We start from the raw sequence: 19246 nt of genomic DNA, 5'->3' as shown, positions 1-19246 counted from the left end.
ACCCCTACAGCTTCCAACCCTCCTCCTCCTCCTCCCGCCACACACCCATTCTGACACCTCCTTCCTACCAATCCGAGCACAGAGCTCCGCCTCCGCCTTAATGGGCTTCTAATTACCGAAAACCAAAGGACACCGCTGAAGCGTGGAGCTCAGGCGTCTGCTGGAAAAAATGAAAAAATCTTCACTTATACTTTTGATAATTATACTATTATACTGTGCTCTATGAAAACTCTGTAATCATAGTCGTGGAAATTTTTTACAAAACTCCTTCCTTCATTATTTCCAATTTCCAAGTGAGACTTTAAAACGCAGGATCCAAAGGACCTGCTGTAACTCTGCCATACACCACAGGATGACCTCAGAGGTCCCGTGTCCCGATGGGCTGACACTTTACGGAGACATGTGGCTTTTAATGCTGTGTTTGAGCGGTGTATTTTTACCCAGACACTGGGGGTGGGTCTGTGGGGAACCTATGTGGCACCAGGTTACCTGGTAACTTGTCTTTATTCTTATTTTCATTATTAACAATAATAATATGCTAATCAATAATCAACACCATATCAAGTTGTAAGTTTTGGTTTTATTTAGTTTTTTCTCTTAAACATGGGAAATTAGGTTTCTGCTTTTGTGCGTTGGATAATAAGTACCATGATTTTTGAAAATGATATTTCCCAAAATTAAAAATTTGTGTAATACCCAGTGATACTGGGTTAAACAAAGACTATGCTGACAAGTCGGTTATGTTAACTTCCATCAGTAAGACTTTATGGTGAGTATGATGGTGCAGAGCTGCTGTCATTGCTCCCAGCTGAAGTTTTCCTCGTGGTTGAAGTCACAGTTGAGAATGTAACAACTGCTGCTTCCTGCTAATTGAATGAGTAAACAAATGAAACCAACCAATGAGTGGAATGTAAAGCTATGAACTTCCCCAATCCCTCAACGGCTGCCCAAATTCTGGAGGTCAAAGGTCAGATAGTTTGTTCCCGGTATGGTGGTATGTCAGTGTGAGTGTGTATAAATATGTAGACTTGTGTGTGATCTACATGAAAGAAAATAGAAAAAGTCATAATTCATAGACTTACTGTAACATGCAGCTTCACCAGGTTTTAATTTAATCTGGTGTATTTAACATCTACAAAGCCAATGTCAGGACAAAATTAGTAATATAATTACACTGCAAGAGTCTTTTTTTAAAGCTACAATATAACACAATAATATACAGCAGTTATATTTGTTTCAAGCCCTGCTAACAATATTACTGACAATTATAAAACAACAGCACAAGAATAAACTTATTACAGTGTAATAAAAACAATGTATTATGCTAATAGACAACAGCTCACTTTTAGCTTTCCTTTTGTTTTTTCTCATTTTTATTTATATCAGGTGATTCACGTGATTATATTCTTTAATATACTATATGGTATATTGTGCTTTACATTTTTTATTTTTTCTTATTGTGTTCTACAGAATTTCAAAGGACGCTTGCAAAAGGTTTGAAGCTGAATCATACTAAAATAATTTAAGATCATTTTAAGAGACCTGGAGGATAATACTTCATATTACATATTATACTTCAGATAATATTTCAGTCAGCAGATGTTATCTCTGAACATTACTGCATCTGCTTCCTTGTGTTTGTGATGATTACATTTCTGATGTTTTGATTTAATTTAGTCTGGATGCTTTTGTATCGCACTCTTACGTATATGTGTGAACTTCCTTGGTGAATTTTGCAGTGTGTATTTGTGTGTGTTTGTGTTATTGTTATGTAACCACATCTTTCTGAACTGCTGCCAATGATATTTTTAATCTCAATAGTATTATTGTCCTAAAAAACTCTAAAAAAAAAAGAAAAAAAAGAATCAGTTTTGCTTCAGGCTATATTAAATTAGATACGTTTACCTCGCACCAGAGTTATTAAAACTTTGTTGTTTGTTTATTTGTTTGCCTTTTCATCAGCATTTATTTATATTTCTTTCTTCTTCTTTTTCTTTCTTTCTGTCTTTCTTTCTTTTTTTTCTTTTTTTTTTTTTTGCCAAACCGGTCTTCTTGGTTCACTTTAGTTGTTATCATTTAAAAATTGTTATTTTGAATCTGCAAGGTCTAATATGGTCAGGATAGATATTGCATTACACATGCGAATCCCACTGACTCACAGTCAGGAGATCCAAGGCTCAACAAAGCATGTGATCCAAAAGTTTCCTCACACTGTAAAATCTAATATTGTGTTTAGTGGATCGTTAAATGAAATGGATGAACCAGAATTGGTTTGTAAAAATGCTCCAACTTCAGTGGTGTGGAACTGGTTTAGCTTTCGTCTAAAGCATTATTTTTGGTAGCGCATGCTAGCGGACCGTCGTTATTACTGTGTTGTTTGGAAAATATGGCACACTTAAAATCAATCCTTTGATTTTTCTGAAAATCGACAGTGCCCCTTATAATCCCGTGTGCCTTATGTATGAATTCTGGTTGTGTTTACTGACCTCGAAACGATTTTATGTCGTATGCGGCGCTCGAAGATCTGTCAAATATTTTAGTACGACTTTGCTAAGCTATGAAGCGCACCGCTTGATGGATTGTCGGAGCATTACGGCATCGTAGTCAGGAGCCTCGCGGAGTGATACGTACTGTGCTTTAACATAATATTACCATATTGTGTGTGTATAACCTCTTTTTAAGTTTTGTGGATATTATACATGGTTATGCTGAGGATATGTCGGCCAATTTCCACTGGAAATGCCTTTTGGTTAAACTGTCAGCAAGGAATTTGCATTTGCACTGTTACATTTTTATATAACTTTAATGCACATAAAAAACAGCTGCTTGTTTAAGTGAAAATACATTGATGGGGTTTTTTGCACTAATAAAGCTGTGGAGTTGTAAAGTATTTTGTCTAGTGTCAATTATATCGTCAGTTATATCGTTATCACAAATTTTCAAATGTATATCGTGATAAATATTTTTGGTCATATCGCCCTGCTCTAATTTGAGCATTACACAGCTACATTCTCGCCTGAAAATATCTTAAAAGGTTATTTTGTGAACCAGAAAGGGTAATCTGGGGAAAAGGAGGATCGCATTTGTCAGCCGCAGTTGTCGGAGCCTGTGCATACTTGTAAGCGCGGCAACTTGAAATGTTTGTCAGTAGGTAAACAATTAGTATTGTACAGTCAGAAATATCAAGTTATTTTTAATACTGCAGACTTGCAATGAATAAGTTGTCCTAACAGTCATCTTAAGTAAGCTTTACTCAGCCCTGCGACAGACTGGCGACCTGTCCAGGGTGTGCCCTGCCTCTCGCCCTATGACAGTTGGGATAGGCTCCAGCGCCCCCCGCGACCCTGAAAAGGATAAGCGGAAGCGAATGGATGGATGGATTATTGTTTCAACATTACCATAATAACTGACTCACAAATCATACTGCATGCTAATTAAATGTTAGAAAAGTTTTAAAGAGCAACCCTGGGCTATAAATAAACATTACAGATAAAAATGGGAGTGCACACTAATGTAACCATTATGTTGAATTTTCCCCCTGTGCAGTAATAATCCTTTGTACTGATTTTGTCATTCTGGCACTCGACTGTCCTTTTAGCTGACCCCCTCCAACAACCAGCACACCTGTTCCCCACCACAAGTGCCCCAGAGAAGCTATTAAAACCCAAAATATCTTCCATTGAAGTGCAGCTCAGCTCATCTCACAGGCACCATTCAATGATCGGCCTGTGTGTGTGTATTATGGAACTGGGACTGCCAAGGTTCAATGAGGAATTTTCAATCAGGAGTGTTATCTGCTGTCACTCACAGGTTTGATAGATTTGAGGAAGGTTTTTGGAAGAATCTGGAGGTGTTCTTTGTATGAAATTATTTCACCACAGATAAACATTGAAGGAGAAAGAAAGCTTTTTTTAAGCTATTTCGGGGCAGTCCAAGTCAAGGCAGAAGTTGAGCATCAGATTAACAGATGCTCGAAAACTTTTCTTGTGTCTTTTCTACAGTGACATAATTTTATATGGTCACAACTTGAGATATGAACATGTGCTCTCAAAAACAACAGCAGCAAAGCAGGAAGTCAGCTGCTGATGTTACTGGAGTGGGTCTCTTCCTCTTTATTTTTTAACTTGCCGTATGAACTTTTGTGCTGGTTAACCCTACATGTGAACCATGAATATTATGCTGCTTCGTTCCTTGTGGGAAGCATTTTGTAACATGGATTTAGATAAGTGCTCCATGACCAAAGATAAAAAGCCTCAATAAACACAAAGTAAAAGCAGATGATCTCTTTAACAGGAAGGGAAAACAGTAGATTGAGCCACACTTCATTTCACTTGGCTGGTACGCTTTATTTTAAATCCCAACTTTGGAAATTAAGCATTTTTCACCATCTTGTCTACATTAGTATTACTTGTATGAAAGAACTTAGTAAACCATTGTCTTCAATCATAAAGTGGTTACCATGTTTGCTTGGTAAGTGAAAGGTTCGCCTTCTGCAGGTGGTCGGGCATCTGTGGTCAAACTCTGATAACACCTGCTATAGCAATCCCTTGTGGAAGGAAATAGCCAAAATCCACTTTAGCTTCAGGTCATTGCAGTTTCAATCTGACTAACAAAAAAAGCTCAATGGCTGTTTTTTCCTTTTCAGAATTCTTCACAAGTTTCCACCAAGATGAGGCAAAAAATCAGTAATCAGAAAAAGACACGGGACATCTTCATTTTTTCTTGACTTTAAATTTTAACACACATTTCTGAACCTGCAGGGTTAGCATTATGAAGGGACCGTTAATTCCATAAATAATGATCTTTTCCCAAATCTAACAGGTGATTGGAACATTTGACAATAATTCAACTGTAATAATATTGTATATATGCTAGGTTTTCAAAGCTTAAATCATTTCGATTCTTTTGTGGATCAAATGAGAAATGCATTTTGAACCCAAATTAACCTTTCATGCGTGTGGACTTACAGTACGTGATCCTAAGCACGCTCTGTCTTTCCCGGACATGTTTTAGCATTAAAACGCACACACGCACAAAAACATCAGTGCTCTTTAGCACACAATAAACAGCTCTGGAGTTTGAGCTGAAAACTGACTCTGGTGTGCCCGCCTGGGATTGGAAGCTGTGACAAATGTACAAACACACACACACAAACCTGCACACACACTCCTGGCACTGGCAACTGTGTAGCTGATCCTCATGTTATGTCTACCAAAGATAGAGTACTGTTTCATTTTCCTCTAGAGAGGTGAACACTTCAGTGAATCAATTTTTTTTTGTTTTCATTTGTTCCTTGAGTGTGACGACGTCTCTTCCCTCTGTACAACTTTAAAGCAGATGTCAAACCTTCGATTAGAAAGAGCTTAGATAGGCTGTCAGGGTCCTGGGTCGCTCAGACCATGGGCAGTCATGGACTTGGTATATTATATGTATTTTTGGTGTTGCTGCCCCTCTTCTCCATGCTTGTAGATATGAGTGTGTGTGTGTGTGTGTGTGTGTGTGTGTGTGTGTGTGTGTGTGTGTGTGTGTGTGTGTGTGTGTGTGTCTGAACACTTGTTTGCAGGCGCCTTCAGGCCTGGTGGGTGTGGCCCTGCTAGGGGACTGACCACACCCGAAGCTACACACCTGCTGCTGATCAGGGCTCGTCGGGGGAGCTACTTAGGAGAGTCTTGGAGCTCCCACCGACGCTGGATCATTGCGTGGCTTCACGTTAGTCTCTCGACCAGGTCCTAGTTTAAGTCTGCTGCATTATTGTGTGTCTGACGGCTGCCTCTCTCTTATGTCCCCAGGAGTAGCGGGGAGACGAGAGGACAGCGAGCACGGGGTGCTCATCACGGAGAAGCGGAGACAGGAGTAGTAGCACTGGGAAGAGGACACGTCACAGGAGTCGGGAGAGCACGGGGATTTATTGTCATGTTTTTCCATCACTGTAAATAAACGCACTGCTAAGCACACAGAGCTCCGCGCCTGGGTCCTCCTTCCCTACACCCCCACGGTTTGCCCTGCCAAACCGTGACATACGCAGGCAGATCAAAATAGTTAGTTAGTTGTCATGATCAGTTTTGTACAGTTTGGAAAACTATATTTTATTTGGGCTTAATGCACCATTAGCTGTATTAGTCGGTTACAGCACAGCAGCAAAGCTGCAGACACATAAACATAAACAGGGGAGCAACTTGTAATGAGGTATTAATATAGTGAACTGATGATAGAGTTTAAAGAAATTACATTTAATAACACACAACAGAAGAGAAGAGAATAACACTTCCTTTGCACCTATAGTAGTCAATAGTATTCAAGGTTGTGTCTCACTTTATTGTGTTTATTGCAAGACAATCCTTTGCCATAGCTTCTGATCAGCAGGAGCCATTTTCATTTGTCCCTATTTCGGTTTGTAGGTAATTACCTTCTTTTTCATACACTCCATTTAATTAGTTTATCCATTTTTTTTGTCACTGAGACGATATTTCCAAATTAAAGAATGTGTTTTGACATTATTGGGGTTCTTTTTAAGATATATTAGCAAACCATTATTTACAGGAGAATGTTTTCTACCCAGAATATTATGTCCTTGGGGCCTAAAGAAAATAAATGTTGTTTTCTTCAGGTTCTTTCATTTGGGGCTGTAATTATTATTTTATTTTTTGTCCTGTGGTATCCATATTTGGATTGTCTTTGACATGGACATGTAAGACCTAGATGGAAGATGGGAACTTGAGACCTCTTGTTTTGTTCAGTCCAGAGCCAGACATATTCAGGTTTTTATTAATCACAAAAACAAGAAGTCTTCACATCAAAGAAGCTGAAACACAAAAATGTTGAATCATTTTACATTTAACATGATTCACGTACATGAGAATGAATGAGCAGGGGTGTGTGTGTGTTTATAAGTGTGGTCGTTACAGTTCATCCTGTTCAACCATCCTAGCGTTTCCTTGATGGTGGAGGAGTGTGCCGGTTTTGTTTGGCCACAAGATGAGGAAGACCCGACCATGACCCTCCATTTACCAATGGTCTACCAGTACGCCATCAAGGACAGTGTCTGTGTGTATGTTTCTGTGTGTACTACTGCTTCACACGTTACTGTCTAACTGTTTTCTATGTATATATATATATGTGCATGTGTGTGTGTTTTAAATTTAATTAATGTATATTCTGCATGTCAGAACAAAATTAATAATATACCTACACTACAAGAGCCTTTTTAAAAACTGCAATATAAGGCAATAATATACATCAATTATCAATGGAGAGACTGAATGAATTGTTGGGTTCTTAAACAAGATGAACAGATAGATGACTTTATTATAATAACGTCTAAAGTGTGTTTTGCTCTTTAATTATTTTATGCGTGGTGGTTGTGTGGTAGCCTGTTAGGAAAATTAGGTATAAAATTTGAACTGATTTAATACAGGTTAATGTGAGATGACTCAATAAAGTCAGTTCAAATTAACATAATAAACTACTAATATTTAAGTTTCACCTGTGAATATATCTCATGTTTCATTAACTGCAAAGATCGGGAAGAAAAGTGTAAAATCTGTTTGGTATGTTGTAATTCAAAACCCAGGCGAAATGTTTTTGTTTGGCAGAAATTGTTCCCAGGGATGTGTTCGCTGTATCATTGTTGTTCGTGAAGGCCAGCGTCCTCTTTAAACCCAATAACTGTTTTTTTTTTCTTTAAGGCTAAAGCTAATCAAGATCTTCAAGACAGCCAATATATTTATGCAACTTTAATTTCTTTTCCTTTTCTTTATGGATCTATATTAATGGAAAAATATTCTATCAGCTTCATAGCACCTGAGGGGTCATGTGTGGTGAGGGTGGTAGAGAATTACTTTATATGATGCTTAAAATGAGGGGATGCTCTGCCGCAGTTAACTGGGGCCATTAAAATATTACATGCTTGATGCAATATTTTTGCTGCTTTTCATCTGCATGTCGAAGGTTAATTGTGCCAGCATAAAGGGAACGACCTAACGACCTTAAATGGAATAACTCCAACTGCTTTAAGCATGGTGTTGTAAAGTTACAGTCAAAACTGCACAAACGTCAAAAAAGAAAGGAATTCACCAGCAGCTCTGAAACACACAAAGACACGGCAACATACACACACACACACTTGTGGCTTACGTCTAGAATCAGTAAAGCCGAGTGAGTGTGTTTCTGTGTGTCTTTGTGAGAGACTGAGAGAGAGGAAGGAAGACAGAAACAGCCCAGTCTCACAGCGACACATTATATTTGACAACAAAAGCTGTTACATTTTCATGTCAAGAGGAGGGACTTGCCACACTACATCTATTCATGTGAAGAATATTGCAGACAGGTTTATTTTAACCCAAACCGTGATCTCTTGCACAGTAGATACCTTTAAATGACAACAAGAGGTTGAACAACAAATCCCATCAGAAGTGCCAAAAACTGCAGTTCCTCTAATTTCCACTGGTCACTTTACAGCAGAAATTAGTCTGGTATATTAAAAAGTTTGGTTTTGACGGCACATTTTGCCTTCCTGTCAGTTGTAGAAATAGTTGAATTCTATATAATTTACCATTTTAAGTGTAGTAAGACTTAAAGTAACACATTATAAGGGGTGTGGCCATTTTGAGTGAGAAGCAAGTGCTGTATTTTTTGTAAGCTTCCTTTTATATAAAGTTTATATAAAAACCTATATAAGGTGAAGTATCATTTTTGCTTTGTTAGTACTAAAATAAAACAAAACAATGGATCACAAAATGCTGATACACACAGATTGCCACCAGGTGATTATATGGATACATATATCAGGATCGCCCTGATCCGTGCATCCATGTAATCCATTTAATGACATGAACTGTTGGAGAAACAGTAAAAAAATCTCCACAAATTGATGCCACTCGTCAATGCAGTTGCAGCATTAGGCTATGATGTTACAGGGTCATGACTTTTGTAACTAATTAGGCAGCAACTTGATAACATATTTGGGAATCAAAAAAAGTATCTTACAGAGGAAGAGTTTCTCAGAAGTAAAGGTAACCAGAGGCTCACCAGTCAGCAAAAAACTGTGAATTTGAATCCTCATCTTCAGAGGTTCACAGCATCTGGAAAATTCTCTGTGCAGAAGGGACAAGGTTGAAAGAAATATTGACGTGTTCTTCTGGTCCTCGGTCAGCGCTGCATTAGCAGGTATGATGAAATCACAGCGAGGGTTCAGGAACACAGTTCACCACAAAGCACAAGCAAAATCTCTGCCATGCAAAGAAGAAGCCAAAAGCGCAAAGCTCATTTAAAATGGACTGAGGTAACGTGGGAAACTGATCTGTGTCCAGATCTTTGACCAATTAAAAGCATTTGGAACATCATGATTCCCATCAGACAAAAATGGGACAACATTCCTCTCCTACACTTTTGGGGAGCTGCACAGTTTCATATGTTTTCTGTGTTCTTTTGTGAAAAAATATGGGTTTAGATATTTACAAACCATTGCATTCTACTGTTATTTGCATTTTTCACAGGCTCTCAGCATTTGTGGAATTTGATTGTAGATCAAAGGAGCAAGAAGAAATGCTCAAAAAGCCAGAATATGAACCAAGACAAGAACTGAAGAACTGAGCAAGAACAAGCGACGCAGAATATAAAAACAAAGAAACGGAAGTGCTGCATAAAGCACGAGACACGTGGACCTTTTGAAAGCCTCTTAACCTCCACTGCACTCCCGGTGAACTCTTTCACTTTTCACGTTTGAAACAGTAATTTCACTCAATTTCAAAGGCAGTCAGCACATTGAAAAAAAGATTCATAAAAACATGTTTTAATCAATGCTGTCAGATAGAAAACTACAATTAAATTTCACACTGATTAAAAATAAAACTGTTGCCGCGTCTCACAAAGAGTCTGTTTTTCATTTCAGGACGACACAAAAGAGCAGACAAAATCAATGTGTAACTTTTTTCACCTTTTCACAATTTATAAGCATTTAATTTCAAATTCATTTAAATGTATTATTACACCAGGTATAGCAAGGGCAGTGTTTTGAAAGAGTGTCTGAATATCCATTTTATTTTATTTTTTAATTCATTATGTGGTGGTTTTGAAAGAATAACTTTGCTGAAGGCCTTCCAAAAGAAAACCTTGAAGGTTCAGGGACTGCTAGTTGGCAGGATCAGACTTTTGTGTGAGTTTGTCATGGGGACAAAAATCCACTGACTGAATATGTACTCAAGGCACTGCTGTGAACAGTGCCCTCACGTCCTAATGGGTTATAAAAGTTTAAAGAACATAACCTCTGATTTTGCTAAATAAGTTGATAAAAGTAATTATGGCTCACAGGGAACTATAGCACGTCTAATTAATTAAAAGCACACTGAAGCTAAAAAGTTTTCAAATGAAAGTATGTTGTTCATTCGTCATCTGTGCTTGATGTTCCTGTTGGTGGAGGACACATTAATGGTTAATGTAGGACTTACCGTTTTGGAAAAGGAGGACAAATTTGTGAAGTGAAAAAATAATTCTGATTCAAACCTAATGCTTTCCTTTTGGACCTTGATTCCAGGGAAATTAGGAAGCTCAGAAACACATTACCCATAATGCTAATGTAATGATCCAAAGATGTACCAATAGGAAGCAGGAAACTGCAGATAGGATCAAAGTAGAGTCCTAGAGTATTGACAAGTAAAGTGGTAGGAAGTGCTTTCAGCTTTCAGGCCCCCCTTCTGTGGAAACAGTTTGGATTCGGGAGACAGACACCATCTCTTCTTTTATGATTAGGCTTAAAACTTTCCTTTTAGGGTTGAATCAGATGCCCCTGAATCCTCCCTTAGTTGTGCTGCAATAGGTTTAAACTGCTAGTTATGATTAATCTCTGGCTCTCTTCCACAGTGTGTCTTTGTCCGGATGATCTGATATCGTCGTGTTGGTGTTGTTCCTGGAACAAGGTGAACATTGCAAGTGACCAATCACATTGTTGTGACGTTATTCTTTGGCGCGCCAAGCCATTCGTGCATTTATGAAATTCCAATGTTGCAAGGACAATATCAATTCTGCTTAGCGTTTATTAAAAGGTCAGGGTCCGTTGATCGGCGGACAGAGGCGGTTTCTCGCAGCTTAAGTACAGTTTTTTGTTTTACGGCGGTTTTTCCCGAAGTCGCAAAAGTATGACGTCACAACATTCTGATTGGTCACTTGCAATGTTGATCCTGGAACAACATTTACTATGTTGATCTTGGAACAACACCAACACGACGATATCAGATCGTGCGTCTTTGTCCTGTCTTCATGCACTCATTCCCAGCTGGTCGCGGTAGGTGGCCACCTCTCCCTGAACTCTTTCTGCTGGAGGTTTCTTCCAGTTAAAAAGGAGTTTTTCCTTCCCACTGTCCCCACAGCGCTTTGAGCATTGAGGCCTCTTCCACATGCGGTTGAAACCTTCTGTTTGTGAGGTGAAGCCAATCAGAAGAAAGTTGGCCTAATGATGGAGAGAGGTTCACCTTGTTTCACTGAAGATAAACTGTCCTGCACCAAAGTTCAGTGTAAAATATGGAGACTATTTTAACCATGAATTATGCAAATCTACTTTGATTTAACCCACACACTCACCACTCTCAACACTATCACCTGCCCATTGAGTTGCTTATTTAATTTCATCTCATTTCGTATTCTCTATGTAAAGCCATTAGCCACAACAAAGAGATGCCATCTAAAGCAGTGAATCACAGTGAAATTGCATTCTTTCCTCAGTTTTGCCTTTTCTTTATTATTTCTTCCAGCTCCTTTATTAATTCACATTTGCTCCACACGCTCCTGTTTATGTCTGTACATCTCAGCGGAGTTAACACTCAACAAAACTTTAAAAACACTTACGCCGCCTCAAGGAGGAAAACAGCTTGTCTGTGTGAATGCCTTCACAGAAACCATTACCAGCCTGTGAAAAAGAGAGCACTCTGACACAAGGCTATGAGGATATTCACATAAAAGACACGATTGTGCATGACTGCACTTCAGAAAAAGTCAATTCAGGAATAGGATCCAGTATGGCTTTTGTCAAAGCTCGGTTTGAGGACCCAAAAGCACGACACACAAGTCAGGACAGCGAAAGCTGAAAACAAAAATCAAGCTTTACATACAAAAGCGCAAGTACAAGGTTAAACCAACCAGGAAGGGGAAATAAATCACAAAGAAGCGAGCAGAAATACAAGTTTGGTCCAAAAACCAAGAAACGTACAAGCTGAGCAACAGACTGCTGAAAACAAGCACAGAGACGTATGTATACGGAGGGGGGCTTGTGGACAGAGTGGAAACAGGTATGCAGAGGAGCAGGTCATAATACGTGTCTCCTCATGCAGAGGGTCTCCTCTCACTCTGTTGCCTTGTACCCTTGCCTCCTTAGCAGACCCCTGGGTGCCGTTGCTCCTCTTGTGCGTGCTGACAGGCCCAGCTGTTTGCTCTTTTTTGCCCTTGGCTGTAGCTCGTTAATTTCTACCAAAGGCCCCTAAGCGACAGCTCTACTTCATAGTGGCCATACTTGGAAAAGAGGAGCTCAGCAAGCAAACACACTTACTTACTTGTATGATCACAAACACGCCTAGAATGAGAGGACAGGTAACTCAGAGGTGAGAACCAAGTCACAAGTTGTGTTTCAGAGCACAAAGGTAAAACCAGATGAGTAGAGATTCCTCTTCCTCACATATGGGAAACAACATTTTATGATCTGTTAAATTTTATTCTCATAAATACAAAATGTATGTTATGACTGACCTTGGCTGGTAACTGTGCAGGCTGGGGTTTGCTTCTGTTCATTCCAGCTCTAGTGTTTTGACTTTCTGATGATTCAGTACTATCTATTTAATCTTAACAGTTACAAACAACCATGTGGATGTTCACTGGTGTTAATCACAGACCCTCAGCCCAGCCGTGTGCCCCCAGCGCTGTCCCACCAAGCAATGTAAATTAGATCAGTTAATGAATGTTTTCTTTCATCACATACAAGTGCAAAGTAACTATGCTATCTATGCACACCTTGCCTCTCTGTTTACCTCCCTTATGTGCCAAGCATTCAGACTAAATGAAAATATACACGGGCAGAACCATGCCTGGCATCCCCTCTTAACAAGCTGCAGAAACGCTGCGAAGCGCGGCTGCTATGCTGCAGGGAATCTTGAGAATCTTCATGCTTAGACCAGCGAGGTCTTCCAACTTTCACTGTTATCAGACTGATCACAGGGTTAGAGAGCTGTGTTTTTCACCCAGCAGCAATTTAAGTAAAAACATCAAAAAATCTGAAGAATATGAGGTGCATTTTAGCTTTATGAATATCGAAAGATGCTTGCGAGGTGGAAAAATGCAAAGGATATTCTAATAATTCATTCATGAGGCAAACTATTACCTAAACCGATGGTGACAATGATGGTCAAACAAAAGCAAGAATATTTCAAATAAGAAAGATTAGTTGCTCATCTGCAGTCCTCACCATCATATCAACTTTAGTATTATTATTTTTATAAATCTCGCTGTTTCCTTTCTTTGAACTTTCTGCTTGGAGAAGAAAGTATTTTCTTCTGATAGTTTGTTTTAATATTATATCCAAGGATTTTCTTTTCCACCACCATTTTAAAATGAGAAAAAAATGCACTGGTGCACCTAAAGCAATAACAGAAACTCAGCTGATTCAAGGTTTACAATAAGTGAGAAAAGCCCAGAAAAACAGTTTTTTCTTAATGAAAAATTAATGCTCATGACATCAGATATTTCATTTTCTTTTCTTTTTTCTGTTTGTTTTATTTAACTTCTGTTTAATAGGAAGGGGCAGATTGTTTCATCCTGGCATTTATATTTTTTGTCTTCCCACGCTGAGAGAAGGCCCTTTTGGTGTGGAGCTTGAACGTTCTCCCTGACTGTGACTGGGTTATCTCTGAGTACTCTGGCTAACTCCCACAGTCCAAAGACAAGCAGGTTATAAACTGGTCATTTTGAATTGACCATAGGTGTAAACACAAGCAAATAGTATGAATCTGTCTCTATCTGTTAGCCCTGTAACTCCAACTCCAGCTTCCCCGCAACACTGAATTGGACAAGCAGAAGAAAGTGGTCAGCTGGATGGACAGTTAGAAAGAATCAAAATAACAAAGCTTACAGTTTTTTGTAAAAGAAATATTAATAAAAAAAAAACAAAATGTAAGCCTATAAGTGTGCTTGTGTGTAAACACTAGTCTGTCACGATTTGAGGAGGTAAATCGTGCAGAGAGAGAGGTGTGGATGCAAACACAGACACTGATGCAGGAGAACGTTTAAACAGAAAAAAGCTTTTATTTTGGCTGCAAAAACGCTACAAAAGAAAACCGAGAGATGCTAACTAAACCTATACAGGGAAAACTAACCTGAACCTGGAACACTAGAGACATGGAGGGAATGACACACAGAGGCAACACTGGAGAAAACACAGATGACCTGACAAGGAGCAGCACATGGTATGAATACACACACACACACACACACACACACACACACAAGGAAATTAGAAAGAGGCAAACAAGCAGGGAACACAGCTGACACTAATCAAACATGATGAGGCAGAGAGGAAGCAAAACAGAATAACAGAATACATGACCAGAAACACGGACCTCCAAAATAAAACAGGAAATGCACAGAGATGCAGACTGAAGGGGGAGAGAGAGAACACGGAGGAGCACGGGGGAGAGCACACACATGAGGGGATGGGGAAACACAGAACAAAAGGAGGGGAAGGGGGAGGAGGGAGACACCCAGGGCAGCTACACAGGGGGAGACTACTAAATAACTAAACAGGAAGCACAAGAAACTCAAAACAGAATAATTAGACTCTTATTGCATAAACTAAAGGCTAACAAAGTGAACTTAAATTATAGTACAAAATGACCAAAAACAGGAAAACACAAAACACTAGGTCAAATGACCCAGGACCATGACATAGTCTGACAGCAATGACATTGTGTTTAGGCAGAATGTTGAATGTTGTTGGCTGAAAAGTTTCCAATGGCTACTGCGGACAGTTTTCCTTCTTTTTAACACTGAATTTCACTTTACAACAAAATAATCTTTCATCTATTTTGACTTCTGTCTATACAGGTTGCATAATTTTGTCTCTGCCCACTAGTTATTGTACAAAGCTCAAGATTATAGTTAGGAGTGACTATGGGTGACCAGAAAACAATTTCTTAATTATACCAATGCAATGCAGCAACATTTTCCTTACATAAAAAAGAAAAAAAGGTTTATTTGCCTAAACCACCATTTGAGTGTCACCTGAGAGCGCTGATTTTCACAGTTTGTTATTAATTATTTTTTAATCTGTCTCGCTGGTTAGATAAACCAAAGTAATCGTGTAAGACATTCTTAATTGTACATGTTGCATTAAATGCTTAAATAAAGCTTTAAAATGTACAGTTTAATAGTTAATAGTTTAATTATTTATATAGCACATTTAATTACAACAGGAGCGTTGACCAAAGTGCTGTACAAGAATACAACATACATAATAAAACAACTTAGAGTATTAAAAGCAAACACCAAGGCACTAAGAACTACTTAGTAAGATTAATTAATGCTCCTTCACAACATTACAGTACACCTAATGGTTGAAAATACTGCCTTAAGGTCAGGCTGCTGGCAGATTTCCCATGATGCAATGAGCAGTACTATTAATACTCTCTTTTCATTCACAACATGTTTATACATCAGTATTGTATGTCATGTCTCTTCTCTTTCTGATACCAACCAGTCCTGGCAGGTGGCTTCCTTCAACGAGCCCATTTCTGCTACTTCCTGTTGCAATCAGGGAGTTCTTTCTCCCCACTGTCACCAAGAGCTTTCTCACAGGGGTTCGTTCGATTTTTTACTTCTGTCCATAACGTTACAAATTTTTTAATATAAAATGTCTTGAGTAGCTTTGTAGGGGTGTATTTAGGCTGTAAATTATATATTAAACTCTTAATACAAGAGAATTTGGTGAATTGAAGCCTATTGTCTGTCATTAGCACTGCATTGCATCAATTTTTCGTACAGTCATACAACCCATATAAATGACAAGATAGCACCTTAACAGCAGTTGGTGTAAACTGTGTGTAGATGAGCATGGAGGGGTTCAGCCTAGAAACCCTAGCAGCAGCTCCTGGATGAGGTTACCAGTGTTAGAACTGTGTCACATTCATCAAATTGTGTCCTGCGTGACACAGATTCCTTACACAAATCCTCTGTTGGTGTCTCAATAAAAAGTGCGTAAAGGAAGAATTCTGTTCTCGTAGCGAGGGGAAGAATTCACAGCCTGTCACAGTCTATTTCTGCATGAGAATATGAGACGCCTAACCGTCTACAGTTGCTTGTTCCAGATCAGTTTAATGTGTGGAGAGGGGCAGCAACAACCCTCCAGAAGTTTCCACACAAACCAAAACTTAACAAGCATTAAAATCTGACACATGAGAAGATTTGGCTAACATCACTATTTTGATATATCTTACTATTAAGTAGGGGGGGGCTTTGGGGGATGTTCACATATCTACTTTATACTTTTATTGTGCATTGCTCAGTGTTTTTATGCTGTTATAATGTGATTTATTAACTATATTTATAGAACTTGGTCTTCTTCAAAATACCCATTGCTTTGTGTCCTGTTCCAGCACTTGAGCGAAATAAGCAGCGATTCAGCACATTGATGGTATCGTTCGCTCTCAGTGGTTGTAGTTGCTTCATTCGCTCACCTGAAAGTTGTGATAAATTTAATTTGTCAGCAGAATACATCCTCTGGGGATCACGAATCCTCCTCAGAGATACATCTGGTAGTTCACTAGTTTCAGTCTGTGTCACAACAGATTTTTTTTTTTAAAGAGAGCGAGAAGAGGACTTTGAGGATTTTCTTTTAGCTGGTGCTGACTCGTTCTCAAACGTAATGGCTACAGGATCTCCACCGCTCCGTCTATTATTACCAACAGCCTGGTTCGTTTGTGTAACCCCACCTCCAGCTCATCAGAACCAACAGCTTATAAATAATCTCCTCAACAACATAATCCCTTTAAATAAACAGAGACATAACCTCTCTGACTATCCTGTTGCAACGACTTATAAAATTAAAGTATAACAATTAGATACTGACATATATTTTTCTCATCTTTTGTTTTTTACAGTTTTTATTTTTTTCCAGAGTTCAATGTGATTTTTGTAAAATCTATGCACAGCAGTAAGTATATAGGTATGCTGTAAAGGTTCAATCACTACTGTTTATTCCACACACAAAAATAGCAAAGGATAGTAAAAGCATTTTCTTTTATAGTAGGCAAATGGTAAGTCATAGCACCTTTGGGTGGGAATGGGCCCAGTAATTAAATCATGTTGGAATTAGAGACAAATGTGGCCACAGAGAGAACTGGCCAACACCGCAGTGGAGCCATCTATCACCAAGACAGGCCATAACTTTTAGAATGATACTAAAGCTTTGCCAGCTTGATCAGTTTTCAACTCATCCTTTAAAAAAGAAAAAGCTTCCACGTCAGTGTGTATGTGAGCACAAGTCCTGTGACTGGCAACAAGACTCCTCTGCCAGCCATCCGACTACCATCTTGCAGTGTTTAGCGATGAGATCAGTCTCCCTTTTTCTGTTTGTGTGTGCTGGAGAGCGAGACAGAAAGAGACACCTGCCTCCAGTGTGACAGCTCTATGAGCGTCCTCATGAATCATGAGTCATGTGGCTACCCTCATCTCATGCACCCAAGTTAGAAATGGCCCTGAAATCTGGCTCTGTGTGAGTGTGTGTGTGTACATTTGTGTTGTATGTCAGTGGAATAGTCAGGATAGTCCTACTTCTCTGACTCTAACTATGACCATAATTTTCAAACCATGTCTGGTTTTTACTTGATAACGTGTGAACCCTGTTTCCAGGTCCAAACTACTTTGCGTTTATTAAGGCTGTTGGGTTTTTAACATGTTCTAATGCTTTGTATGTTGTTCTATTTAATCTGAACAAGCCCCTAAAAAAGTCAGTGATCACTGTCAGCCTCTGGGTTTTTATTACTACTATTCATCGGCAGCACGTTTTAAAGGCTTAGTTTTTTAAACCTTAACAACCCAACCCATGCATCAGTATATTAATGACTAACCTCGTATTGTGGATGGATTATCTCAGTTGTTCTCCTGGCTGAAGTTTGGCCCGTTTAGCATCCTGCCATGCAATTGTATTTGTCTCTAACCATCAGGAACCCTCCAGTTAAGCTTTATCAAGTGGAAAAAAGTTAGCGTTCATCCTCCAGCTTCACTGTGTTTATATTATACTAACCATAGCTGTGTCGCTAGCCACCACATAGCACATCATTTTTTACCAGCTAGCCCAACTTCAGTAACCCTACAAACATCAATACTGTTTAGTTTTCTGTCATCATTTATGTCGGAAGTGATAGCAAAGCTGTACATTTTAATTTTTCAGAAATCCCTCAGTCAGAACATGGTATATTATGACGGGGTGGAAACTAGCGAGCTAACTCCCTGCTAGCTTCAAACTCCGTTAAACGTCATTCTGTTTTGGTGGATGCCTGGATATTAAACTTAATTGTTACACCTGGTAGAGCTGCCACACTGATCATTTTATTACACATGAAATAATTTTGACAGTTCTTCAACTCTCAGTGATCTCACAGTGATCGTTTGACTGGATAGGCTTTTATGAATGGAAGTCATCTGGAAAAAACAGGTGTTGCCCCCTGCTGATCAAGAAAAGAATGCAAGTTTATGGTCTTCATTTTCAGAACCAGACGCTACATTCATCTTTTAGACCAGCTTCTACTTTCTGTTTGTGTGGTTGTTGGGATAAGGGGAGGGACTTGCTGGGAATGATTGGTGTCACTTAACTACCACATAACATTTATTTGTACATTGAACATGTTACGACCACGGTGACAATCTGGGATCGTGTAGACAGGGCCCCAGTTACACAGGCCTGGAGACCAGTCCGCAAAGACCTTTCATAAAGGAAAATGTGTATTCGCCAACAAGTATTTCAAGCTGCAGTACAGCTCAGCTAGTAGTTAGTGAGTATTTATTTATATCTAGTTTCACCCAGTTAGACAGAAACATTGCATGTTACCTTAGCAACCAGTGGTTATATCACATTTAATGTGTGTATGATGTCACATGAGAAATCTTCATATACAGTACATGTGCGGACCAGCCAGCCATTTTTCTTAATTGCTGACAAGCTTACTGCATATGTAATTAAATGTGTTATGAGGTTTGTTTTCCATGAAACATTTCA

This window comes from Aulonocara sp. 'chitande type north' Nkhata Bay, linkage group LG15 (genome assembly GCF_057382095.1).
Source record: "Aulonocara sp. 'chitande type north' Nkhata Bay isolate Kocher_YH1m ecotype deep benthic linkage group LG15, A_spYH_male_GT1.1, whole genome shotgun sequence".
Lineage (NCBI taxonomy): Eukaryota > Metazoa > Chordata > Actinopteri > Cichliformes > Cichlidae > Aulonocara > Aulonocara sp. 'chitande type north' Nkhata Bay.
The sequence above is the reverse complement of the archived record's forward strand: the minus strand, read 5'-3'. Positions refer to the sequence as shown.